General features: G+C 42.8%; 1 long non-coding RNA gene across 2 annotated transcripts; it reads right to left on the bottom strand.

The window, feature by feature from the left end:
• Positions 1–1,073: 1,073 nt before the first annotated feature.
• On the bottom strand, positions 1,074–27,927 carry LOC125325089. Of its 2 annotated transcripts, XR_007203201.1 has the most exons (5): positions 27,746–27,927; positions 23,684–23,806; positions 20,473–20,682; positions 16,861–16,983; positions 1,074–2,232 (listed from the first exon to the last, which is right to left on the bottom strand). It is a non-coding gene; the product is annotated as an uncharacterized LOC125325089 (long non-coding RNA). The 2 variants fall into 2 exon arrangements; XR_007203200.1 differs by lacking the exons at positions 1,074–2,232; positions 16,861–16,983 and adding an exon at positions 17,477–18,202.

Below are 27,927 nucleotides of genomic sequence, written 5' to 3'. Positions count from 1 at the left end.
ATGACTTTCAAGTCTGCATTAGTTTCCTTTTCACTGGTCTCAAAATCAAATAATGTTGCAAATGCATCCTGAAAGGCACATTGTTTTTCCCCAAAAACATATAGCTAACCCTCAGAAGAAAGTTTTCTGTCAATGCCACTGCAAACTACACTCTTCCAATGACACAAAACAGACTTGAAATCACTTTATAAATAACAACTACTGGTATAGATTCCATTTGAATGACAGCGCTTCAAACTCAGGCTATTGAAAAGTGAACTGATCTATTTCTACTGACAGAGTGCCCTTTCTGCAAATGGTGCCATACAATTGAGCTTTTGGCATTACTAGGGAGAGTGAGATTTTCTTAGGGAATGTCAGCCTGTGGAGTATGGAGAGCCCATTCTGTTGTCAGGGAGTTTGTGTCTCTGCACAGTGCCAACTGTTCATTCTCTCCAAGGCTGGTGACTTCTATTACCCTTGTGTTTGTCATTTACCAAATCAACTCTCTGTGTGGCCATATTGTAAGCAAGTGCAGCAGGTTAACCCTGGCCAGCTGCCGGACCTCCACCCAGCTGCTCTGTTATTCCCCCTCCTCAACAGGACAGGGGATAGAAAGGAAGATGGAAAAGCCCCTGGGTTGAGATGAAAACATGGAAATCAGTCACCAATTAATGTAAGAAGCAAAACAGACTAAGATTAATTTCATTTATAGCCCATTAGAAATAGACTAGTATGGTGAGAAAAACAAAGATAGAACTAAAAACCAAATTTAAAAAACCCCACAAAACTAACCAAAAGCCCCAAACCCAATAAAATAATAAAAAAAACCCCCTCACCTTCACCCCAAATCCCATTCCTCCCAGCTCAACTTCCCAACTCTTCTACCTCCCTCTCCCCCAAGCAGCACAGAGGGATGAGGAATGGGGTTTGTGGTCAGTCCATACAATAGTCACTCTCTGCCTGTCCTTCCTCCTCACACTGCTCCCCTGCTTCAGCATGGGGTCTTCCCCAGGCTGCAGTGTGGATATCTGCTCTGATATGGTCATCCAAGGGCTGCAGGGGGACAACCTGCCTCACTGCAGCCTTCTCCACGGGCTCTGGGGTAACCTCTGCTCCAGTGCCTGGAGCATCTCCTCCCCCTCCTTTTTCATGGACCTTGATGCCTGCAGGGCTGTTATTTTTTTTTTTCCTCATTCCTCTCTCAAAACAGCCACACGGCATGTTTTACCCTTTCTTAAACACATTTCCACTGAGGTGCCACCAGCTTCACTGATGGGCTCAGCTTTGGACAGCAGTGGGTTTGTTTTAGAGCCAGCTGTATCCAGCATGGGGCCAGCCCCTGGTCGCTACCAAAACCTGGACACAGAAGTCCAACACACTGAGGAAGTAGATATGATCTTCCTTTGTGTGTCTGGACTATAAACCTTCCTTCCCCTCCCTTTCCCGTATTACCACCAGTTTGTGAAGTAAAAAATTAAACAGACCTAGTTCAAACCACAGCATGCTTGCCAACCATGTAACTGATGGGATTAAGGGGAAAAAAACCCCGAACAACAAAACATCTGTGATTCATTCTAAGGAGAATATAAACCATGACCAGAAAGCACTTTAGAGAAGTGGATTTCAGCAGTGTGTGCACAGCTTGGATACACATTAACACAACTTTTACCGAAATGAGATTTGAGGCTTTACAGAACCGAACAGTAGCATTCTGTGCCACTGGCACAAATCCCAGGCTGGAGGCTGGAGAACCACACCATCCCTTCCTCCAGAAGGTCTCAGCAGTAGCGGTAGTGCTTCTGCTGATCCTCAGGCTGGCTGCTTCCCTGCAGAGCTCCTCCCTTTGAAGGCCAACCACCAGTTTCTTCTATCACCAAAGGCAGAGAGCCCTCCTTAAGACATACAAGCCATTATGGTAAAAACGTACTCACAGCTCCTCAAGTGCAGACAGGCACCGCTGTGTTTCTGAGGGCTGCTGGTCTCAGAGGCTTTCATCCTCAGGGAGAAGGGAATATCCTGGAGCATGCTAGGAGATTGCCTTTCCTCTTCGGGTAGCAAGCAAGGGTACAGCAGCAAGCAGGGCTTGTGACAGCACTTCTCTTCACTGCACTTTTGGGGACACTGAGAGAAGTTCCCTTGTAAGAAGGTCTTCTCTCCATTCCACAGAAGAGATTTCCCTAAAATACCTGAAACTCTGTTGCTTTGATGTTATATAACCCACTAGTTTCAGACTGTCCAGAAGGTACAGAGCTGAGGGAAGAAAAGAAAAACAGGTCATTTCTTTAGTAACTAAGTTCAGTGGCAGGGGCTGCCTTTAACTTTATCTTTGCAGTTGTGCTTTTTGTTACTTTATTTATAAATTTATGTTAATTTTGTAACTACATCTGTCACAATGCTAGCTGCAGGTGCCAAATCCACATGTATTAAAGCAAATATCAAGTAGCTTTGCAGTTAGGGCAGGGAAAAATAAATCAAAACTAAATTCTCTCTCAAGGGACCCAATCATCCTGCCAGTTTAAGTTGTAACACACACCTGATGAAATGATTGTGCCTCAAATTAGGCCTTCTAATTTGTGTATAAAACTAGGTCACAAAGCTTATTTCCTCTTTCCTTCACTGCTCCTATACAAGTTAGTGCACCATACTACAGAGAGAAAGAAATACGCTGAAGGGTAGAACTTTGTAGATGGCTCTTCAGCATATCTACACAGTGTGTTAAAAGTACAGCTTGCAGCCAACATGAAAACTGAATCAAAACAGAGGTGCTCTTTGAATCTGTTACTGTTATGCTGCTCACTAACCATAACACTATCAGTGTGGTAATGTCACCTCCTCCTTTTTTGTATTTAATTTTCCCACTCATGTCACCAGCATCCAAAAAATCTTCAGGGCTATTTTTTCAAGTGTTTCTCAGACCCTTGAGTCATGCAGGCAGTTTCCAGACTGGAATTTGTAAGCTAACTTAATTGTTGTTGTCACTAGTTTGCAAAATGTCAATTACAATATACAGTAGCCACAGTAGCTTTCTGTTTTCTTCCCCTCCAGGTAAAAAAAAAAAAAAGGATTAAAAAAGAATCGAAAAATATCTAAAGTAACCTGTACTTCTTTAAAAGAATTCTACTGTAAACTGGGAGATAAAACATTTGTCACACATGCTGACAAAGCCCCACAGCCTAAGTCTCTTATCACTCAAACATCCAGACAAAAAAGTGATGGTTTTATTCCCCCAACAGATGTTCCAGCTGCTCAGGTTAGCAGAATACACACTTCCATCACTGCCCAACAGCAGCAGACTCGAGCTCTTGAAAGTCACCATCTGACACCAGGAACAAAAGGTCAAACCATAGTCTAGACAGAAGCTGTAAACTGGGATGCTCAAAAGTCACCAGTCTGACAGACTGAAAAAAGAGACGAGCAGGGTTTTTTTCAACAGATTATGCACATAATAGGTATCTTATCAAACATATCTTGCTCAGATTTTTGGCTCAAACTACAGACTGCATAACTTTATAGTTGTTTATAGCTTATCCATAAAGTAACACAGTTTTCTCTATTTTTCAGGAAGGTACTCAATCATCTAATGTTAGAAAAGCAGATCCAAAAGCACAAGTCAAACACACCATAGATATATCTTTATGGAGATGGGATCAACTCAACTGAAGTTACTAGAATAGTTCCAGAGATTCATTTAGCTCTAGGATTAAATTCACTCTTCTGTCTGGAAACATCACATTGAAAAGCCATGGCAAAACAGAGAACTAAGCTATACAACTGTTGCACTTCCATTCTTTTTCTTTCCCAACCCATCACAATACTGCTAGTGTTATCTCAACATCAGCTAGTACAGGCACCCCAGTCAGATCCTTGGTACATTATATTTGACCTCCTCAGGGCCCAGATTCCACCCCACCTGCTTTATAGCTCCCTCATAGAGTAGCAATCTGAAAGTGATGAATGAAAAATGCAGCAAAACATGCAGGATTTACACTCAGCTTGTGCCTCATTATGTTTTCAACTTGCTAAGCTCTGCCGTGGTGTCATGGAGCGCAGTTGAACACCTGCATTTTGCTACACAGCTCTAATATGCATGCAGCTCCTGTGCCCCCTGCCTACCCTGATTTCCCCTGCTTTTGGCAATTAACACCAGGAGATTAACAATTGGCTCCAGGACAATTGACTCTGGAGGCAATTAGCCTCTTACAGGCACCTCACTGGCTGCCAATTTCATAGAGGTGAGAGGTGCAGGGGCTATTAATGAAATGCATCAGGAAGAAATAACTGAGCTGTCGGTTAGTCTTGGGCCTCATCCATAATTCTGCTTAAAAACAAATGCTGTAATTCTACATCCCATGTGAATCACAGAAGGCTTAAGTGAAGTCACCTTAGACGGACAGCTTTCTTTTGCCACAAACAAGGGATTCATTGGATGCTCCCATTATGGTAACATCCATTTTAAACTTTTCCTGTTTTATAAAAATTAAATGGTAGTGAAATGATATTACAAGGACATGTCTATGCCAGTTGGAGTCATACCATTCCTGTCTGACTTCTAAAACACTGATTAGACGCATCTTTCTTGCCAGTCTCATGTATAGAAAGAGATATCTCTGCAGATGAGTGCTGTTTGCAATGCTGTGGTCAGTTTGTAACCAAATCCAAAAATATATGATCAGTTCCAGAGGCAGAAATACATGAGCTGTTTCAGAAGCAGATGGTCTACTTGAGCCATTTAAACAGCAAAAAAATATGCAAGTTTTTTTGATTTTACTTTTTGGTTTTTGGTTTTTTTTACTATTTTTAATACGCTATAAGCTCAGTTCAGCAATCCTTAACTATGTGAAATCTTACTTGTGTTGGTAAGAGTTATGTGGATATATATCCTTTGAGAATAAAGAACATGGCTTCCAGGTTTTTACTGTTCAAAGAGCAAAGAAATACACTTCATTCAGCAAATCCTCACGTTAGAAAAACAGGTAATGTACAAGTAACACAATGCTGCCACAGCTGTATGTCAGAAGCTTCTCTGAAGAAAATCTGTGAAAGAAATTAGATGTTTTAACTCCACTGAGGAATCTTCCTATTCTCAGGGGACAGAGATGCTCAAGACTGATGAGGAATAGAGTGCTGAGCCATCCTCAGAGAGTGCTGCAGGAGAGGCTGGCATCTTGCCTCTTGTCCCTTTCCATGACTTTATTTCATGGCCATGACCACTGGAGACCCCACAGTGAAGCCGCTGGCCTTTGTAGCCCCCAAAGGGGGACTCCAGGAGCAGACTAAGTTCCCTTTGTTGAACTCAGAGAACAACTCCCTCATCTGCACTTCCATAGACATGTATTTAGGCTCCTCCCTGCACAGAATCCTGGACCTGCTGACAAACAAAATAGGGAAGGAAGGTCACCTTGGACTGAATTAAGAGTAAGAGCTGCCAGAGGAATTCCTACGAGCAGCACCAAACAGTTTAAAGAATCTAAACCACCTTTACAAAGAGCAGTAGCAATTCTGGTTCTTCCTGCTAGCTGCAGCACAAGGGGCAGCAGGATGGTCTGGCTGAAGGACTTCCCCCGTGCAGCAAGCAAAACAGACAGAATTTAAACAGTTTGAACACATCTTGCAGGAGAGGATGCACAGTTAAGGCTGCACTTATTTATCCTATGCTTGAGTCTGTTTCCAGGAGTTCATTGCCTGCAATTTCACTTTTTCCCATTCTAAAAACGTCTCTTAGCTTGTATAATCCTCCTTCAAAAGGTATTTTCCTGTTAACAAATTCAAACTAATGCTCTAGAGGCCAACAAAAAGCAGTCTCTTAGTGCAGGTGGGCTTTTTAAAAGGTGCTGAGCATTTTATTTGAGAATTGAAGAGGGAGAAACAGTCACATAAAAATTAAATTACACCTATTTGATACCAGTCATCATTTTATTGCACATAAAACCTGAAAAGCAAAACATTTAAACTCTTCTATATTTTCGAGTCTTGTAAAATATTGTATTTAGCATAAAATATATTCTCAACCAAAATATTAATCTACCAGTTACCCTAGACAGAAGGCAAATAAGTGTCAGTTTAATGTCTCCCATCTCAGTTTAAAACCTGTCAGCTACAAAGAGAAGGAAGTGAAGTCAGAATCTCCATCTGCACTTTGGGCTGGATCTTCTGCCAAGATCACAAGCAATGGATGTACCTGGGTCTGGTACCTGATTGGGACAGAGAGCAAGAACTGAAACCACAGTGCCAATGCCCTCAGATAAAACTGGATTGCCCGCACCACAGAGGGAATACAGATGCCCTCCATGGCTTGATTTCTCTTCCCTGGTATTGCCTGTGAAATGGACACTGGGGAGCACAGTATAGGGTGGAGCTGCACACAGGTATAAGATGAGTGGAGGAAAGGGACAGTGTGGTTGATGCTAAGGTGCTCATCTACAAGATAAGAGAGACAGCCATTACCACTCTTCAACAGAATTAATCCCCTCTAGGAAGGTGTTTGGGAGGCCTCCTCCATTCACCTAGGAACATACCCACGATTCACACTCCTCTATACAGCCTAGAATGTCAGAATTTCAAGGCCAGACACAGAGCTGGAAGGAAGCCTGACAACACAGGGAATGGCAAACATTCCCCAGAAAACTACAGAGTCTTAAAACTCAGCAGTGTCTGAAGGGAGGATCCCTACAGACCTGAGAGAAACTGAGGGTAAAGTCCATGGAAAACCTGTATTCCTATGGAAACTGATACAGGTACTCATTATCTGATAAAAAGCATAACATAACACACTAATTCCACCTGTTCCAAGCTGGCTCCCTCTGCAGAAGACCATCTAGAAGAAGAGAGTTGGACATGTCCTTTTCTAGCATGCAGAGCTCCGAGACAAGAGTGCTACAAAGGAATAACAGCTACACTTCAATGTGTGCTGGTATTCCAGCACATCTGTGACAGACTGTTTCAGAACAGGAGCAAAAAAGCAGTGACTGAGAAATAGGGGAAAAAAAATCATGATTTGGATAGTTTCAAAGCTCTTCAATCCAACCAAAAGTAAAAAACTTCTGCAGGGCGTCCAGCATGTGTGAACAGAGCAGGATGCCTCTCATAATAGAAAAATGTAGCTGCGCATTTTTATACCCAGGAATCAGTATAATGCCTGACTGCCTCACAATAAATGTCATATCAGAAGCTTAATGGAGTGGGGCAGGGGAAAGCCTTTGAATTTGACCCTAGCCAGAACAGGATTAAGACTTAAAGGCCACATATGTGGCTGAAAAGCACAATACTGATGCATACAGCTCTGGTAAAACAAATAGTCAGAAGAGCTTTGAAGAGCTATTGCTGCCAGTAGAGACCAACTTCTGTCTTCTGACAAGCATATTAACCTTTTGAAACTCTGATCCAGGTGCCTCATCATCTCTGTGATAATTCTCTCTCTCACTGTCCGTGTGCACATTATGCTCACACTATTCCATTTGCCAGCCAGGTCACAGGGCACCGCTGCTCTGAGCTCGTTTATGGTTTGATTTCACACACCCTTCATCCATTTTTTTCAGTCTTAAGAAAGCTCAGTTCCTGCACAGAGGCCAGATTTTTTTTCAAAAGCGCTTAAGCTCCCAGAGTCTCTTCTTGTTCTCAATGGGAGATGAACCCCTTAGAAAATGTCAAATCTCCATTTAGAGCGTGCAGCTCTGTTGGAAATCCAACCCTTGGCGTTTCGGAGAGCATTACATGCCCATGTGCTATGTCCATGGCAATCGTTTTGCAGCTGAAAAGGAGTCCAGCACTATACAACTGCATTCTTGATGAGTGGTCTGAAGCTGGACAAAGCATGCTCCCTTTTATCAGCTAAAAAGAGTGCAAGCTAGCTACCTCTCAAGAGTGCAATTAACCTTCATATTTAGATAAGAAATCTTAGGTATTTTGTGGTTGTTAGTACACTAATGCCTGCACAATCTCTTGATAACATTTATCCCCATGTCACCCCTATGGGGTGGTGTTATCACCTCCGTCTTGCTGATAAGGAGCTGAGACAGGGAGATGGATTAAGTTAAATCACCCAAGATGCACAAAAAATCTTCTTTGAAACTGCCAGCTAAGCCAGTATTCTTCTCAGGGCTTGCCAGTTGATGTGGACTCTTTAACACAGAGTAACTGCGAAATGCTGAAATTACTAATTCATATTCCAGAATTAAAACCTCCCACCCCTCTGACTTCATTTGATTATTTTAAAGAATATACCGATAGCTAGTGCCAAGAATTACTCCTGCATTCTAGAAGGGATCCTGATACTAGACCTGTAGGCAGATGGAGAACTGCAGTATGGATCTCTGAGAAACCTCCAACAACCTTTAGTTTAATACTGCAAAGCTGCTGCATTCCTTTATACAGCATATCAGTAGGAAAATCCATTGTAAAAAAAAAATATTGTTTTGTAGAATTGCTAAGGAGAGGGGCTTTTTTGTTTAATTTTTTGTTTGGTTTTTTTTTTTGGCCATAATGCCTTTTGGGTGTTACCACCTATGGGTGTTAGTCCTATGAACCCTTACACCCCTTTGCACCCCAACGAACAAAGGTGCTCACAAGTATTTCTCAAAGAGATTCTTCTTCCATGTAAAATACTTACAGAATTGGGTTCTTCAAGACTAGACACCATCATTTGTGAATTGGGTAATAGTAATGGATTTTTTCCCTTTGTGTGAATGAAGCAAGCTGATATTAGAAGGACCTTAATAAATCTTACTGCCTTCTCCAGAAAACCTTTGAGACCTAACTTATTTAAGTGTTCAGCTCCTTTCAAAACTTTCTACACCTACCTTCATCTTTTCCTTACTTTGTCCCCCTGGAGCCAGAACCTACCATGCTCTAAGGGCATGTCATTGCCATAGGGCTTCCTGATCTACCAGAGGTATATTCCTTCAAGAGTCCTTGTCACTGAGACCTGACCCTGGAAGTGCTGTTGCACAGCTGAAATCATGCAAAAGCACTTGCCCATTCCACTCTCACTACTCTGTTTCAAAGGCCATTTCCTTCCTCCTTCCTCATGAGCTGGGAACATACCACACATGCTTGTGAGAGTGACTGTAATCCTTCAGGACTGCAGTTTGCTCACAGCAGATTACTTGTCTACAAAGAATTTTCTCACCTGGGTCACCTCTTTAAAGGGATTTTCTCCAGCCTGGGTTTGTAATGTTTCTGTAGAACAGTTACTACATCGCTATTCACCAGCATGAAATCCATGCTCCATATGAGTTCATCAGCTACAGCACAGCAACTTCCTAGATATCCTGCTATGCCCAAGGTGCAATTCTTAAATCCAATTTTCTCCACTTTAAAGCTGGCTGTCACAGTTTCCATTTGAGACTAATTCAGTAGCTCAATTTTAGAATCTGTTACTCCAAGCAATTTTAGCAAGACTGGTCTAATAAAGGCAATTTTTCAAAGGTGAGCTGGTGCAGTTCTTTGTTTCTCCATTTGACTCGTGGGCAAATTATTTATGTTCAGCACACACTAGGAGGACCTTCAATTCTGGACCAGCACTATTCTTCACACAGAGTGATATGTTACCATCATGCCCTCCAGGTACTGTATTTTCTTCCCCAGAGAAGAAAAGCAGGCTGGTATTTCTAGTACTGTCACCTGCAGACTTCTATTCTGCTTCTACCTCTACAACTAAGAGGCTATGTAAGGCCAGCTCTTCCTCTGCTGTGCCAAAGCTCCTTTACCTCCGAAGCACAGATAGAATGGGTACTGCCACACAGATCCACCAATGTTTCAGGAAAGAGGGAGGACTTCTGGCCTAACCAAAAGTGGGAGAGCAAGCCAGAATACAGAATTTCAATGTTTCCATCCCAATGATCTTGGCTTGTGTTAGCTGTAGCTCTTTCTCCTACAGAAGCAGTCACTTCCCTCCTTGCACTCTTTCAGTATCACCCACAATCAGTAACAGCTTAAAAGCTCTTTATGGTCTGTCTCACCTACTCTCCAACATGTTTCTTGAATATGTTCTGCACTCTCTGCTTTTGCAATCAATGTCCATCACTGCTAATTAGCCATGGTGTCATTACGGATCTCTAACCAGTGAAAAAGGCCACCACAGAATCAGGTAGCGGACACACCTTGAATGAAAAAGCAGCACCTCTCCCAGTGGGTTTACCATGGGTCAGTGTATGGATGCACAGAGATCCAGGTAAAAGATGATGATTAGGTAACAGAGTTCCAGGTAAAAGATGGTGATTAGGTAACTGCCTCTTCCCCCAACAATTCCAGACATTGTGTATGTTAAACGCCTTTCTTCTCCTGAATATCAGCCCCAGATTGATGCATACAACACTCCAGACAGCTTCAATCCTGGCTTCCTCACAAGGGACCATCTCAGCACATTCCTGACACCAACTCAGCCTGCTTAGCCCAGGGCAGACCACCACCACAGCTCCCAGAGCAGCAGCTGCTGCAGCCAGCACATTGCCTAAGATTAAAGCACACTGGGACAGAAGGGACTGCCCTTCTCTCCCACCAGAGGGGAATGGGAAAGCTGCAGGGCAGCAATGCCCATGCAGCCTGAGAGGGTGCTATGTTAGATCTAGTCTAGGTAAGGAGATCTGTGCTGTACCTTCATTTAACTCTTTGTCACCAAGCAAGCAGCTTCTATTTTCTGTCCTCAAGCAGACGCACATGTACAAATTGGGTGTGGGGAGTTCTGAGTGCAACTCCGGGAGAAATCAGTGATGAACATCAGCTGCAAAATCTGGCTTACTGGAGAGATTCCCACAGAGGATGGAGAGCCTGGTGTTTCTATAGCCTTAAGGCACTTGGGATTTTTGTAGGATCCCAGGGCCAGTCCTACGTATAATGAAAACCACAATGAAAAACATAGTCTGTTAGGTCTCTTAGGAAAAGAAAATAAGGACTTAGGCTTGAAAATTAATTTCTTTTTCCCCCTCTTGCCTACACAGAGCTTCATCTGCTGGGACTGGAATTCCCCTACATTCTCCCAGTAGGGAGGCCCAGGATCCCAGCTAACTGGGTGGCCTTTTGCTAAACTACAATTTCCTCCTCCTTTGTAATGACAGTGAAACAGGAACAGATCAAGGCACAGACAAAACTGAGTTTTGCTGCCCTGAGAAGTGGGAGGTGAGTCAAACCCAAGTTGCTCCTACTGCCATGCCTCAGAGGGGACAGCGGGCTTTCCTGCCCTCGGAGGTGCAGTGCGGCACAGAGGAGGCGGCACATGGCCTGCACAAATATTTAATACTAAGGTATACGCCCTTTTTGTCACCAGTAACGAGGAGAAAGACAACACATCATGAAGATGCATTGATGTGATGCGTACAAAGAAGATGCCAGTGAAAATTTGGAGAAAAACTTATTTTTTGCTTGCTATTGTGATAGAAAATAAAAGGCAGCTAACCGCCGCTCTAAAAAATTAAGGTATAATTATTTTTCGTGCGTGTTAAAATATAGCTCTTTTTTAATCACTGCACCCATTCCTAAGATGATGTGGAAGTCAGGATTTTCTAGCATCAAAAGAAAGCACATATGTTTAGATAAAACGAATAAACCCGTAAGTCAGAATAAAGAAAAGTTCTTACTGTCTCTTTTTTTTTTCCTAGTTCCTTCTCGCATAGAACTTACGAGTGCAACAGTACTTAAAAGATAATAAATCGAAGGGGTGTTATTTCCCCGGGGCCGGGAGCGCTGGGGCCGCGGGGCTCCGTGAGGGCCCGGCCCGCGCGGCGGCGGCGCCACCTGGCGGCGCTGGGGGACACGGCCCGGCCCGGCGCCTCAGGGAAATCCGCAACTTCGGGAATGTTGCCCCAAAGCAGCGCCGCGGAGCTGGGGAACGGCCCTGGGGAAGCCGCGCGAGGAGCGGCTGAGGCCACTTGGCTTGTTCAGCCTGGAGAAGAGGAAACTGAGGGTCTGCAACATCCTCACGAGGGGAAGCGGAGGGGCAGGCACTGATCTCTGCTCCGTGGTGACCAGGGACAGGACCCGAGGGAACAGGCTGAAGCTGTGCCGGGGGAGGGTTAGGTTGGATAGTAGGGGAAGGTTCTTCACCAGGAGCTGGTTGGGCGCCAGAACACGCCCCACAAGCCTGCCAGAATTCAAGAAGTGTTAGCACAATGCTCTCAGGCATGGTGCAGCTCTTGGGGCTGTCCTGTGCAGGGCCAGGAGTTGGACCTCAATGATCCTTGTGGATCACTTCTAGCTCGGGATATTCTCTGCCACCATCAGATCTCTGAGCTCCTGGTGGAGGCAACCATGGCAGGTCTGCCACTGGCCTCTCAGCACGAGTGGGATTACTTAGTGACTCTGGGCAGGGACACCACGCAGCTGTGAGACAAAGACCTGTGGGAAGGAAGTGCTGGGCACCTTCTGCTCATGGACACTCATTTGTGTGGGATAACCAGTCTGCAAGGGGAGGCTGGCAGTCAAGTGCCACTGGCATCTTGTTCTGCGATGAACTCACATGAGCCCCACCACCAAGAAGTGGAGAAAAGAGCAAGTACTTCAGCGTCATTCACATGAAGGCTTCTCCCGAAATCTGAGCTGTTAGGCAAAAAGAATGAACTAAGGAAAAAGGGAGGGGAAAAAAATAATCTCCTTCCTTCCCAAAATAATGATCCAAAACCTGAAGCTTGTTTCAGGGATACAGGAGTTTTGTCTGCTTATTTTACCAAAGTGGTATTTTGCAGCAGTGGAGAACTTTTTTCCACTTTGACAAAGGCTGAAACTGCTAAAGGAGTGGTATAGCAATGCTGCACTGAAGGTAACTATGTCTGTATAAATAAAGCTTTACAGTAAAAGCTGCTTTTACCCTGTCTTTTCTTTTTTGTTGTTTTCTATTTATAAATGCACTCAGATAGTCCTTGCTGTCACACCAGAGCATCTCAAAACTGGCGCAGCACCAGCAATCTTATGCTCACCTAAATTTTAAACCCAGGTCTTGGCTGAGTAGACTGCCCACAACACCATGTTTCAGCTGCTCCCCCCAGCAAAGCCACTTACCAAACCCTCAACAGGTATTGTGACATTCCTTTAAATGTAAGGGGCTTCCTACCACATGTACAGCTTGAAAAAGGAATTACGGAAAAAGGGTATTTTCTGTAATCTCAGAGTAAGCCTTCCCTTGTACTAATAATTTAAATATGATCACCCCCGTGGCCTTTTTGGGGGAGTTCTGACAGGTGGTAAGATGAAGGCAATTGGTTGGAAATTCTTTCTTGCCCCAGACATCACAAATCCTTTGAAAACATTTTCTTGTTTGCATTTTTGTCAGAGGATCATTGCAGAGATCAGGAGGAGATGCATAAGATAAGGAATGTCTCCAGTCTGCGCTGGAGCTTTATGCTCTGCTATGCTTAACTTGAGCTCAGAGGAGATGAGTGAGATTTGCCCAAAAGCCACAAATAGAGAGGAATAGAAGGTGAACTGGAATGTAGGGGCTTCTGGACACAGAAAGGAGTGTGGGAGAAGTCCACACCAGAGTATTTTATTCTCCCTGGCAGATTCTTCCCCTGTGAGACAAAGAGCTCTTCATAAACAGAATATTCTCCAAACCACGTTGTCATACTGAGAAACACGCTTCTAACAAAATGCCTTTCTTAACCAGTTTGCTGTTTCCACCTTTACCTTTTGGCAGGGGGAAAGGAAGTATTTATAACATAGACTACTACTGAGAACAACAGATGAGCCCTTGTCCCAGCAGAAATGGAGAAATGCCATTGAGAGGGATGTGACAAGTTACAGAGAGGGTTATTCTGAAAAGTTGGAGTTGTTTTCAGAATTGCCATTTCTTGCCAGAGAATATTTTATATGCAGAGAGGCTACAACACAAATGCTCATGTTACAGTGGGCATGCCCACATGGCGCTAGGAAATTTTTGTACATAGAATTCACACTTGCAGAGCTGGAAAGGATCTGATCTGTGCAGGGAAGAACTTGGTATATGCCCTGCTTGACTGACAGTTTTCTAGATGTTTCTTAAAGACCTTTCCAGCGCTGAAGTTAATACTGTCTTCCTGGATAATCTATCCCAGTGCCTCACTATCATTCACGGACAAGTATTTCCAGATGTCTAAGCACAATTCCTGGGACAGAAATAAGTGCTCATACATGGTGTGGCCAGTAGTGATGCACGGTCTTGCATCCAGCAAGGCTGGAAGTCATCTCAAAACGCCAAACAAATAGTCAAAATTTCCAAATGCCCCTTGGCAAAAGCTCTGGGCACAAAAACTGTAAGGATGTCAAATGCATGCAAAACCTCTTCCTGCGCTTTTCCATTGGCACTGCAGAAAACCATAATGGCAAGTAAAAAAAATAGCCATTTCAGCCAGTGTTACACATTTTGATGAAGAGATGATACAAACAAGCAGTGCATTTGCAGGATAGGCTGAGTGCCTGCAGACTGTGAACACAGTGGCTCTTTTTCACTGCACAGTCCAGCTCCCATGCAGAGGACTCCTCCAGCCAAGCTGGTGCAGGGTCTGCTCTCTGGTTGGAAGCCTTGGCAGTGGGAGGGCATGAGCAAGTAGCAGCTTCTGCTGCCACCATCCCTGGGTGTCCCTGGCCCCCAAGTTCATGCTCTGCCTTACTGCACCCCATGTTAGAGCCACAGCAGTGTTCTCCTGCCAGTGACTTGCGCCTAAAGTGCCTTCTCCCTTCAGCACTTGCAGCTACTTGGCTTTGCCACCCTGTCACCAAGACATTTTGAGTAGTTGTAGATCCCAAATACACATCACTTAAAACCAAGGGATGCCACGTAAAATATCTACCACAGAAACATTTTTAACTTACTACCAGCAATCTAAGTAGCTGTTTATAACACCCCATCCCTCCAAGAGCTCTTTGTTTCTTTGTGTTTATACGGACACCTACTTTTGCTTAAGAAACAGGTGTGGGAGTGAATCCAGTTTTAACATATGAAATTCTCTACATCTCCTCACTTTAAACTCTAAACTGACTATTCTCTGAGGTGACATTCTTTACTGGAACAGCAGCCATGCAAGAAAGGTAAACTGTTTGGCTGGCCCACACTTGCATGATCAAATAATTAATCAGCCTCGAAGGCAAAATTAGATTTCCAGTAACTCTTTCTTTGGGATTAAATTTTGGAGTGGAAAAGGTCAGACTTCTGTCATTGTTATTTAATTTGTAGCAAGAAAAATAAGCTTCCATCCAGAGTGAGGTAAGAGTTTTCTTTTTCTTTTTAAGGTTCATAGGGCAAAATCCTGACATACTCTCTTAAACCTCCAGTAGTTATTTTTGGCTTGGTCCCAGTTTAGTTTCTAGCAGATATTTGTCTGCAATACAGAAGCCCCCCTTGCCAAGGGCAAATTTATTCACTCTCTGGAGAGAACATCCAGGCTGGACAGTCAGGACCCTCTAAGTTGCCATTTTTCATAGATCTGACCAAGACTGGACTTCTAGCAAGATCTGATTGTGGAGTTTGTATTGCTGCTGAAAGATGGCAGAACCTATTCCCAAGAGAAATTAATCTTCTTGTGCTGTTTAGGATCTGGAGAATGGCTACAGTGGGAAACAGCGAGCCCAAAAGCACTTGACCCATCCCTATGGAGATGACAAGCTGTGCTGGTGATAGAGTAAGCCTCTGGACCACAAAACATGCTCACATGACAGGTACCTCTAAGTTTCCTTGGGGTGCCGATTTCTGATAACGACTTACACAGACGTAGAGTAAAAAGCCTGTTAAATGCAGAAGTTAAGCCCAGCTTCAGATGTCCTCAGCTGCTTTGAAAGCAGAGATGAATGGGAGAAAACCTACAGCGCTCAGGGCTTTTCCTTCTGTTCATGCGACACTTCACACGCCTTCCCAGCACAGTTTGACACTAACCTGTGAGTGGCTGAGTCCCTTTCTGGTGCTCCGATAGAACTGTAATAAGTTTGCTTCAAAAGGGGAATCTCCCATCACCTCCATTATTAACAAAATGAAAAAGAATTTTCTGTGTTCATAATTACTTGATTAAAAATATTTATTATTCCTTGCAGCACTTAAAAGCTAAGGAGACAAGACAGACCAAGACAAGGCAAGGTAAGAGAGCAGGATGAGAGGACTCTCCAGAGTCACTCAGGTCAGTGTCCAGCCTGAGAGACCCTGACTACAGTTTGTGTTATTGTAGTCTCCACAACCTACAGCCACACAGCAGGACTCCAGAATATTCCTGATAAGCACATGCTGGGAACAGGCACTTTGGCCCTCCCTTCTGTTTACTGGCAGGCACAGCCTTGTAGATTCTTTCTTTAACATTTAAGTCCCTTAAGACACATATGTCAGTGGTTAAAGAGGGCAAGCTGGGGATGTAAGGAAAATAAATTTATCCTACAGCTTAGGAGTGGTCCAGCTAAATAGCAGGCTTCTGTACATCAGGTACATGGGGCATTAGTAGAACTGAGTGTAATTCATAAGTTGCCCACCGCTGCTAAGCTCAGCCATCACCAGAACTTTCAGTCCTCTCCTTCCCTGAGGAAAGAAATCTTTCCAGCTTGTTTGTTTTCTAAACAAAAAATAAAAACTAGGAAGAGGGATATTTCTAAGATCTCTATTCACTGCCAGTTGTTTACTGATATGCTGCTGGGACAGCAAAGACTAGTTTTAGTGACTGGTTGCACTATGAAACGTCCCAAAGACGAATCTCTCTATTGCCAAGAATAACCTTTCTGTACCAAATTAATTTCCATAGTGAGTGTACAAGGAGGAATGGAAATTTTAGAAGTACGCTTGAGAAATAAGACATTCAATTACAAGCTCTCAACAGACCCTGGAAACTTTTTTTTGTCCACTCATCTATGTGTTTTTAAAGCATATAATGCCACAGCATAACTGGACTACTGTTGTCATTGTTTTCAAATTAGGAGAACAGCAAGCAGATTGCATCTTACCAGGAAACACCTCTGAGGTTATATGTAAATGATGCATGCACACAGATCAACAAGATGTTTGTTGACAGTAAGCTTTCAGCTACTGCTTTTCACTCTTTACAGTTCCAACCAATGTCACTGTCTCTGAAAAACAGGCAGAATAAAATGAATTATATTGCTTAAGGTACCCAGCTGTAATAATACCCCTTTTTTGCACAGACTGGAATATTTTCCATTTTTTTCTCTAAGTTGCAAGATTCCTCTTGAGCAATCCTAACTTCACTGTATTTAGAGTAACCAAGAATCAGGTTGCTAGCTGTGACCTTCTAGTCCATTTCAAAGATATAGGGTCATCTCAGAAAGAATTCATAGCTAGACAAATTTAGCCATGTCTCAGCCACTGGATTACTGAAATGGACTGAACACACCTGAGAACTTGGATGTGTGAAATGTTGATTTTTTCTAAAAGCTGATGTAATTCACTTGAAATATACAGAAAAATCTTGTTTATCTGTTGCTCATCAAAAGCCCAAACTCAAAGCGCCTGACAGAGAGGTTTACCAATTCATAACAGAAAGCAGGTCTCAGTCATTGACTACAGCAAATGGGTCTAAATTCACTCATTTTTTATCAGCTTAACACAAAGTTTACATAGGGTATAAATGATAAAATTTGTTTGATCTGAACAAAAAGGTGAATGGAGGAAAAACTGCTGCTCTTTCTTCACTGATGAAGAAGTGAAGCATCAAGACAGGGAGGACAATGACAATCATGAGGAAACAGATCTGTGTTGAGCTAGGAAATCCACAAGGAGCAGGTCTTCCTGAGCTGGACAGAGCACCTGGTCCTTCTGGACATACACGTGTGGGCTTACTGCTGTGGGTGAAGAAATTAAACCACTGCTCACAGTAAATGTGATGCAGGGAGAACCCAACATTGTGTTGGATGACCCCCACCTTCTATTCCCCTTCTAGTGATGTGAGCTCACATGAGGCTCAGGACACACACCTGCTGTTTCAGGTCACATCATGGGTGTAACTCACAGTTATTTGACTGAGATGGTGGAGTTGGCAAATGCCTTCTGTGAGGGCTGAGAGGGTCAGGCAGGAGATTCAACTGGAATGTTGATTAGCATCTCAGAAACTTGTGAGGAGGAGAAACAGTATTTTCCTGGGTGTCCAGGTCCACTCAAGACATCTGGTGACCAAAGCTTAACAGGCTGGGCATTTCATGCCTCAGTTGCCAGCTGTTCAACCACTGAGCCTTACAGGTTGCTTGCACCCAGCTTTGGGCTGCTGCACATGGTGATAGATACATTTCTCACAATGTCTGGCATCAATACAGAGATGCTGAAGTCACCCACCTGAAAACGGAACAGCAAAATGTTTCTCTTCTGTCCTACTCCACTGTCATGGCCACAGAGAACAATCCTTCTGGAAGGAACTACAGAAGTGGAGAGGTCTGCCATGGCAACATGTCAAAGGCAGTGTTTTCCCTGTGAGTTTTATGAGCCTCCACAAGAAGGAAATTAGAAACTGAATTCTACACTCTCCCAATTATAAACATGTCCGTAATGTGTACATTGTGCTGTAGGTTAATGATGCAGTTCTCAAGCAGGAGTAACTGCTGCTTCAGACAGCCATCAATTTTTTATGACTGCAAGACCATTTCCCTACTAAAAATGAAAGTTACATTCCCCGAGGGATGGGCTGTATTCAACATCAGTCAAGTGTGCAGGGTGGGAAGATGAGAATAAAATAAAAAAAAAAAAACAAGAGAAAGCAAAAGACACAAGCTAGTTCCCCAGCTCCTACACCAGGGAACAGGTACATGACCTTCCTCACTGTCACTTCTGAGCATCCTGAATAAGGTTAGATGTGCAGATATGGATGTGCCACTGACCCTCACTGGTGGGGCCAGCTCCCTCTGAAGTGATGCTTGAGGCACTCAATGCCCAATACCAAGCAACAGTGACTTTGTACAAGATCAGCAAAAGTGTCGTCCTGCCTGAAGAGCCTGGGACATTGTTCATGCCTGAGACAGACAGTCCAAAGATTGCTTAATGCTACAGCTGAGCTGAAAATTTATCAAATTCAGCCTATATTTGGCTCAGATTCTGAGAAGCTGCCTATAGCTGCATCAGCACAATGAAGGAAGTCACCTCACCCACCAGTCCCTTTTAAGATATCTGTCCAAGAAAAGTGGGAAAAATGGTCCTTTATAGGTGTCTCTCTCACCCTTTCTCTCTCTGCAACAACTGCAGAAGGGAGCTTGATGGCTAACTTTGATTAGAAGCACATTTTTATATGCCTGAAGCCAGGGGAGATGAATCCTCATCTGAAGTACAAGTTTTTGTATCAGTAATTCTGACCAGGTACATCAGGTACTTGCGTGGCTGAAAGGATCCCAGCTACCTTCATTAACAATAACCCATATTTTAACCTGATTGATAGAACCATTACCACTCGGTTTGAACCTTCTCAGAAATCGAAGCCAAACCCACAGTGTCTTTGTAACTACATCCCTTGATTGAGTTTTGGGCTGGCTCATCCTCACATACCTGCTATTTATTGTATGTGGAGAAATAATTTACATCTATGCAAAGGACCTTGTATCCTAATAATCACATCTTTGTTTCATTTTTGACTAACTAAATTATGGAAGTTGAAAAAATAAATTAAAATCAGGCCTCATATCCCTAACCAACATGTTACATTGCCTTTCCAGTATGAGTGCTGCTGAGATTTTTATTGAAAAATGGGACTGGAAAAAGTTAAAATTGAAACAACCAGCTCCTAATTAAATGCTTCCAGATACTTTAAAACTTGTCTGGTGTTGGTTCACTGACAACAGCTGGATGACCCTCAGACAAAGTCCATGTTTCAGGCCTAACTCCTCTTCTTTCACCCAACTCTTAACCATGCTTGGATTTCACAGCTGAGAACTCTGGGCCTCAATAACATTTTCTAGGCATCTCCCATTATTCCACAGTCTCAACTGCAGCTATGATTGGGTTTTGCCACTGGCAATTTTTCTGAAGAAAGCATTTCTGGGGTTGGTGTATTGCAAGGACTTAGAAGGATCCAGATGCAAACTCTCAAGTGTATAGCTGGTTAAAAACCACACCCACTATTGAGTTCACCTGTCTGCTTCAATATGTGCGTGGTGTGATACAGCTGGATTATCTTCCAGACCCCTTAAGCAGTTTGAACACGCTTCTTGATAAAGCAAGGACGGACTTCGAATTACTTTGCATAGTAAATGTTGTTTTCTAGACCTAAGTCAATGAGGACCTTTTTCGTTAAGCCTGAGTTAACAGAATATAGATAAAAGCAAGCTGATGCATCCATTAAGCAAACAATTTAAATATTTACAAGGAAGGAAAATATTACAGCCAAATATGCGAGGTCTCCTAACCCTCTGTAGGGAAACACTGTAAATCTTATGAGGATACATTTGTAACTACCCTGAGTTGCTACAGAACAATCATTTATGGGGCAGAATATAATGCTAATAGGCCAGATTTGGAACATCAGAAGTATCTCCAGTGAACTGTATATTGGCCAAAGACTAAAGGTTATTTCCCTTTCAACAAAACCCACAATTGATTTAGAATATTGGCAATGTCTGTACCTTCAGTTTTTTGAAAGAGCCAGCTCTCACACTGGATGGTTGGTGTGAGTCATTCATAGGAGATGTGGAGGAGCATCCACTGCATCCTGGACTGCTGAATCCTCATAACATGAAGGTGGCCAGAAAGGCCAGACTGACTTCTTGTTCACTGACTCCTCCTCAAACACTCCAGCCAGGACAGGAGAATGACCATAACCAGTCAGTCCACTCCTGAAAGAGCAAATGTTTATCAGTGCTTGTGCCAGTACAGCCTCAAAACACCAACACAAAAAGGGGTTGTGAGAGGCATTTCTCCCCTGTATTCCTTAGCCATTTGGAGAACAGCAGTCGCTATATTTTAGAAAGCTGAAAGACCTGACAAAGTAATATTTAAATGCAGGAAGGGCGCCAAAATGGTAAGTGCAGGGACTCAAGCTTTCCATTCATATGCAGAACAGGTACAGCACAAGCTGTAGCTACACAAGCTCCAATTTATCCGTTTCTGTTGTCCCACCATCTCCAGAGTGTGGCAGCTCCACCCGAGTGCTCTGACACAGCAGTAATATTTTCTTCTCCTGCATCACATTCAAGATAAAATTTGATTAATCCCAAGCTTGTTTGCCTGTTCTGACTCTGTGTGTGTATACACAGAAACTTGGGCACTTTTGCCTGTGTGTTTTTGTGCAGTGCTGCTCAGAAGAACAACACTGGACCTTTACAAGCTTATAGGTATAAAAATGAATGTAAAATAGAGATATGCAGAAGTCTGCAGCTCCTGAACTGGCTCCCTTCCATCAACCCGGAGAAAAGGAAAAATGTCATTCTTGTATACAGATAGCAAGAGTTGCTGTCTTGTTTGCCTAATAAGTACAGGCAAACACACAATATAGGGAACTAAGTCTGTAAAAGAGTTTCAAACAAGATAAAAACACTAAACTGCACATGCCACATGAGAGTTGTGGCAATTGCAATGGTAATTATTTTCATGTTTCTTAATACTACTGCAAGATACTCATTTCACTAGCTATTATACTCAGAAACTGTCACAATGCAGCGGGAAGCAGGGAATAGCTTGTATATCTATAATGTGATCGCTGCCAATACATCAGCGTATGAAAACAAATGAAAGCATTTTCCCTCAAGTACCAGAGCAAGACCCTACATATCAAACCCATTTAACTTAGTCTTGTGAGGAGAAAATAAATTTTTAAAGAAATAGCATTAGAAGGCAGAAAAGCAGAGTAACTTTACACTCGTTTCAAAAGAAAAGCAGAAGGCTTAGATAAGGACCTCTCTCACACCACAGTGGCTGGTCCTTGCACCAGCAAAGAAAGGAACAGGGGAAATATGTCCTGGTTCTCCTTTTCTGTGTTTTTAATTAAATAATTTCCCCTGTACTTTTATATAGGCTATAAATATTGGAACATGGCTGCAAATGCTTCGCTGGAGGATCCTGGCAAGCTTATTGTGGTGTTGCATAAGCTTGTAACTTGAATAGCAGATCATTTCCTCCCCCAGCTCAAGTTACAGGGAAGGCATACTGAAATTTAGGCCCAAAGTTTGTCCCTTTCAGATGAGTCCCTGCTTTGCTTCCCAGCTTGCTTGGAGCATAAGAGGTTTAGCTGAGGAAAGACATGGAATTATAAGGTTAAAGGGGAAGAGGAAGAAGAGAACAGCTTGACTGACTGATCCTTCAAACACTTTGGCTATTCTGAATTCTAAATATAGCAAGAATTAATGAGGCAGAACTGTACTTCAACATTAAAATTACCCTAAAATTGTTAGTGCTCCATCACTGAACACCACACAAGAAACACAAGGCATGCTCCTGCACCCACCTTCACACAGCCATAACTAACCAGGCTCCCTTTCAAACAGGTATTTTTAAATTCTGCTTCTGATGGAGCACATGAGGGACAGGCAGATGGATCCCAGAGAGCAGCAAGCCAAGACAAGAGGGGATGGCAGCACAGGGAAGAAGAGCAGAAGAAAGATCTATGAGTTACAACCACATGCTTGGTTCTTCCAGATCAAGTAGGAAAGGCCACAAGAATGATATTTATCACCTGCTCATCATTTCTCCCTGTCATGTAGGTTATCAACAAGTATGAATCACTTTGCAAAGGGCAACAATGCTTCCAATCTACAGTTTCTGAAAGGAGAAAAGCAAGCCAAGCTGCACAGTGGTAGCTTTCAGGCTGCTCTCATGTGTCTATGAGCCTGAATACTCCTAGGTCTGGTTAGGGACTCTGCTAACCAAGCAGCAAACAAACAATTAACTTAATTGACACTATTTTCTAACTGAGGAAAGGTATTTGTGTGTCTGTCTTTAAAACAATCCATATAATGTATTTGGAAAAAAGAAAAACTTGAAACAAAACAACAAAACCAAATATTACTCTTATAATCTCTGTACAATTGCATGTAATAAATTCTGATTAAAGCAAACCTAATGCATATGTGCACCTAAAGACCATCATCTTAATCTTCTTCCTGATATGAGGAGCAGCTGAAGATCATCCTTGCAAGGGAAGAATGGTAAGTGATTTCATGCTTTTCTCTCCTAAATCTCATCCTGGTTAGTAGGTTTATTCAAAGCTCTCCTCACTAGGATCTGCCATGGCAACTTTGAGCATCAGTGAAAACTGTAAATAACTTTCATATTGATTTCAGTTTTCTGTCAATTGCCTCCTTAGCATGGGCAGGCCCATAAGAGACAGGACCAGGAGGCAGTTCCAGAATCACTGAATCCAGGCCTGCACAGCTGCAGACTAGGATCTCTATGGAGAAAATATTTGTCCTGATCACCTACAAGGGACAAAATTCAGTGTTTAAACATGGATGTACATTTTGCACCTGAACAGTCAATAGCTGTGGTATTTAGACCCAGACCCCCCGAGTTCTGGGAAAAGCAATGTTGGACTTAGAGATAATCCAACTCTCTTTCCAGTTACCTCTGCCCAATTCATTTACTTTGAGCTGGACTGGAGCAATTGCAATGTTTGGCTTGTTTCCTCTTCGAACACCATGACCCTGACACCAATGACAGTCCCAAGGAAATAAGCAAGAAAGACAACAGATATAATCTGTAGCAGTATGAATGCCAAAGACTGTCCCCAAGATACATGGTGACATTTTTAATGTCTGATTCATTTGGATCATTTTCTTTAGGTTCTAGACCTGTGGAGGGAAGTGAGACAGAGAGAAGGTGAGAAAGAAAAGAAGCTCTTACCATGGGTGGTTCATGATCTTGATTTGCAAAATCAGCCAGAATTCTCCACATTTACAATCCAGTCAAGGTAGCATTCAGCATCACAGATGGGTTTTCACATTTGTCACCATTCTGGATTTATCGCTGCAGAGGAAATGAAAATACAATAATGAGCAACCTAACCCATAGCCTGAGAGCTAATTATGCACCTTTCTTCACAAAGTAAGCGGGAAACACATGAGCTTGGAAGATATCCACGGAGCAATTAAACACGCACTTGTCAACATGTCACAAATACCGTGGTTTTACAGCTGAAATGAAAACACAAAATGCCATCTGATTGAACTTCAGAATAATTAGCACATCACAGCAAACAGCCACGACAAGTACCTGTCAACAGCTATCAGCACAGCAATGACATTTTCCACCGTGAATAATAATGTCATTTTCCACTTTGGAGTAGTAATGCTATTTTTTGTCTTTTCAAAAAGCGACATTGTTTATAACAGATACAAACATATCCTCCATAAAACAAGATTTCATTCTGCAAAGTTAACACTCAAACAGAATTATTTTGCAACCAAGCCCTAATTCCACGTGCAAAAGCCAATGAACCTCTAATTCCATGTTGTATCTGGGTGAAGAGGATGATGCTGCCTGTGGGACACTGTCTTTATTAGCCAACATCTATTTACTCCCACAACATTTTCTCTGTATGCCAAGCTTCATAGCCAGCAATGCTCAGGACTTGTACTAAACTGATGATTTCTTCCAGGAAACACACCACTAAAAAAAAATATAAAGTCAGGTATGTGGGTGGTTTTCAGCAGTTTTCAGGCAAGCTAATAATGTCAGCTTTGATGTGCTGCTAGAGTAACTTGCTAAGAGAAAAGTAAGGAAAAGTAAAAAAAAGTTTCTGTAAACTTTTATTAAAGTTTTAAACTGCTCTGTGGTCTGTTTTCTGTAAACAAGTTGGCTATTAATATATGTGATTTAAAGTGCAAGCTGAATTGCACAGACCAGCACACTCACCCTTTTTGGGTGGTTGTGTACAATTTTACGCTTGTTGACTATGACTTTAATTAACAAGTCATATGAGCTTAGACTGTTTTATGTTTTTTTATGTCTATTAAAAAAAGATTGTTTCTTACTAGCAACAACAGACTAAAATTCCTACAAGGACAAGCTTTGAAAGAAAATCTGGAAAAAATCAGTATAGTGACAGCCTTAAGTACCCACAGTAGGGCAGGACTGGGCAAGGGTCAGATCCTTTATCTGATGCAGCTAGAGTGAAATCCCTGTGTTGATTTGCCTGATTGAGGATGTGATTTTCCTACTTGCAGCACACTGCAGCCTTCTTCTTCCACCCTGCCTGTGCTCTGAAAGAACCCAGCACAGGGAAACACCAAGTGGAGAAACTGGAGCTGGCTTTGAGAGCCTGAGGCTTGGGAATAGCCACACTGGCTGAGCACGCTGCCCATGCTGAGAAGAAGGCGTATTTAGAGGGAGTATTTAATTTAGAGGAAGTATTTATGCATGATGCTCTGTTGTGACACATAGTTTTGCCTTATATGAGAGGTAAATCAATTCCTGTAGCTATTCCTAACTTGACTTGTCTGCCCACCAGAGTGACAGCTTTTGATGCCAGCTGGAATAAGATTGGTGCCATCACAACAAAAATTCTCAATTTATATTAATAGGATTAAGTAACTGATCCATGGAGATGGCTCATCTCCACGCAAAGCACAGATACCCTCCTCCACAGAAATATGTATCATTATATCACAGTCCAGAGCAGTCAGTTCTGTCAAGGCTTCACATTCCCTGGAGTGGGATTTGTGTCTCCATGGTTTTAGCCATTAAAAAGGTAGTTTTTTATCTTAAGTTGTAATGATGGCTTCTGCTATAACCTATGGAAAAATACCAGACAGGAAAACATCTCACATGTCCTAGGCACTTGCATCTGCAGTTTTCAAATTGTCCAGAAATTTGGACTGCTACTGGTACTGCTGTATGCCAAGCCAGCTTTATATTACAAACGTAATATAAAAATGTGCATTATGGATAGCATTTAAATGGATTCAATTTCTGACTCACCTCAGTGTGAGAGAAATCCTCTCCCAACTGCGTAAGTTTTATACCACTGGTGCCATTGGAGAAAAATGCAGTTTTGCAGTAGAAAGTTTCAGACTCTTGGTATGACATTCTACTAAGTGACACTGAGTTTTTGCTGTTTGGTGATTAGAAATGAGCATGGATCAGGTAGATAAATCTGGTTCTCTGTGCCAAACTCCCATACCATGTAAAATTCAGATAAAATTTTATTCTAAATGTAACAACAAAGATCTTCAAGGGCAAGATACACCTCACTCTGTCTCTATCCCCCTGAGCACTAATCCACAAATCTCTTCACTTCCACCCACTGCAAGGAAAGGGCCAAATGCTACCAGAAGTCTGCATCTGTGGAATTTTAGGCTCTACTGTGAATATGAGAAGAAGTCACAAGTAAACAAGCTGTTGAAATTTCCAACAACTATGCACAAATGTGCAACATCCACAGAATTTCTACAGTGACTGAGTTGCTGTTGTGATTGCCTGCCCTGCAGCCTGGCATCCCAGAACAGAGATGGCCAGCCCCACCTGTGAACACCACCACAATCTCTCTGAAGCTGTGGGATGGGGCCATCATCTCCTTCACTCCAAGTCAGAGAGAAAACTTGAGTGGTAGGAAGCCAACACTCAAGAATGAGAGCATCTGCTCTGCAACAGATGTGCTGATTACAGATGGGGCCTTAATTGCAAGCAGCAAAGATTTCCTGTTTGGTTTTGATTTTAGAGCAGTGCAGATTTAGTGATTCATTCCTTGTGGAGACAAGAAACTTGTGTGGAAGAATTTTCAAACAAACCAACTACTGAGCACTGTGCCACTCAGGTCAGTCATTCTGGCTCTACAGAGCTCACCCACACTGTCCTGGAGCTGCAAAGAGTGATAGTGTGCCAGTCAAATAGCTTGCTTGCAAACCACTATGACCTGAAAGACAGTAAATCTTCCTTAAAACTAAAATTACATGGGGATCTACTGGAAATTCACCAGTCAAGTTTAAGAAGGAAATTCCACTCCACAGGCATTAGGCAGTGAATTTTGCCCTCACTGGAGGTGAGATGGGCTGAGCTGATGTGTTAGATGAGTTCTGTCACCAAAAGGGCTGACCCTACTCTCCTGTCCTCCCTCTCCATCCCTTCCTCTACTGCTCATCTGGCTGCTTGGTGAGCCATTTCAGACCTCAGACAATTTTCCCAGGGGAGAGGAAAAGAGGGCAGAACAGAGCTCCTCATTAATGATTTCTATGTTTTGTTTCTTAACCAATTTCATGTTTCTATTTGTTTTGGTGGGTTTATCCTCTTTCAGGAGAGAAGGGGAGAAGGTCTGAAAAGAAAACCCACCAGACCAAAAAACAGATGAATGCAGGGCCAGCTGGGGAGAGCTCCTTTCTCCACAGATCTAGGTAGGCAGTGAGCTCAGAAGGTAACTGAGCTTGCAGTCTCCAGTACAAATCACCCTCCAAAAACAATTATTACAATCCTTCTGTGTCCACAGGGTTTGGTGTCATCAACCAGGGAAGACACATGGGGGACTCCAAAACAGCTGCACATGAGAGAATTCACATAGAGGAGCAGTGTTACAACTCTCTCAGTTGAATATCTATCTTAGACAGGATAATGTCATTTTTACACACCAGAGACATTGGTTCAGCTCATGACACCACTGAAGGCTCTTCAACCACAGTAGGTATGCACCTTGCAATGTCTGCAAAGTACTGGAACCACTCCAAAATTGAGACAAAACACCTTCATGTGAACTGCAGGTCTAACCACTTCACTAAAAATGATTAGTCAAAGGTTATATAAGAAAACCCATATTGCGTATATAGAGATGTTTCCTGTAGGATTCCTGCCCAAGCACTTGGGGGTGTAAGGGCATCCCGCACCATAAACAACCAGTCAGATTTTATGAACCCCCACTGCTTATGCATGCAATTAATCTCTTTATCAACATAGGTGTATTTCTAGATTATGACATACCATGACATTGACTTGCACTTAGTTACGTGTAATGCAGAAAACCCCAGCCTTCTTTGACTGCTTCAGCCATAGCTCTTGTATGGTGAGAAATGGTGAATCCTTGCTCCTTGCTTGCCTTTCCCACAAGTTTTATGATTTTAGGACTGCTTAAAACATGTGCTGGGAGAACTCCGCAAGACAAG

The sequence above is a fragment of the Corvus hawaiiensis genome, chromosome 4 (genome assembly GCF_020740725.1).
Source record: "Corvus hawaiiensis isolate bCorHaw1 chromosome 4, bCorHaw1.pri.cur, whole genome shotgun sequence".
In the NCBI taxonomy this organism is placed as follows: domain Eukaryota; kingdom Metazoa; phylum Chordata; class Aves; order Passeriformes; family Corvidae; genus Corvus; species Corvus hawaiiensis.
Note: the sequence above shows the minus strand (reverse complement) of the source record. Positions and strands in the feature narration are given on the sequence as shown.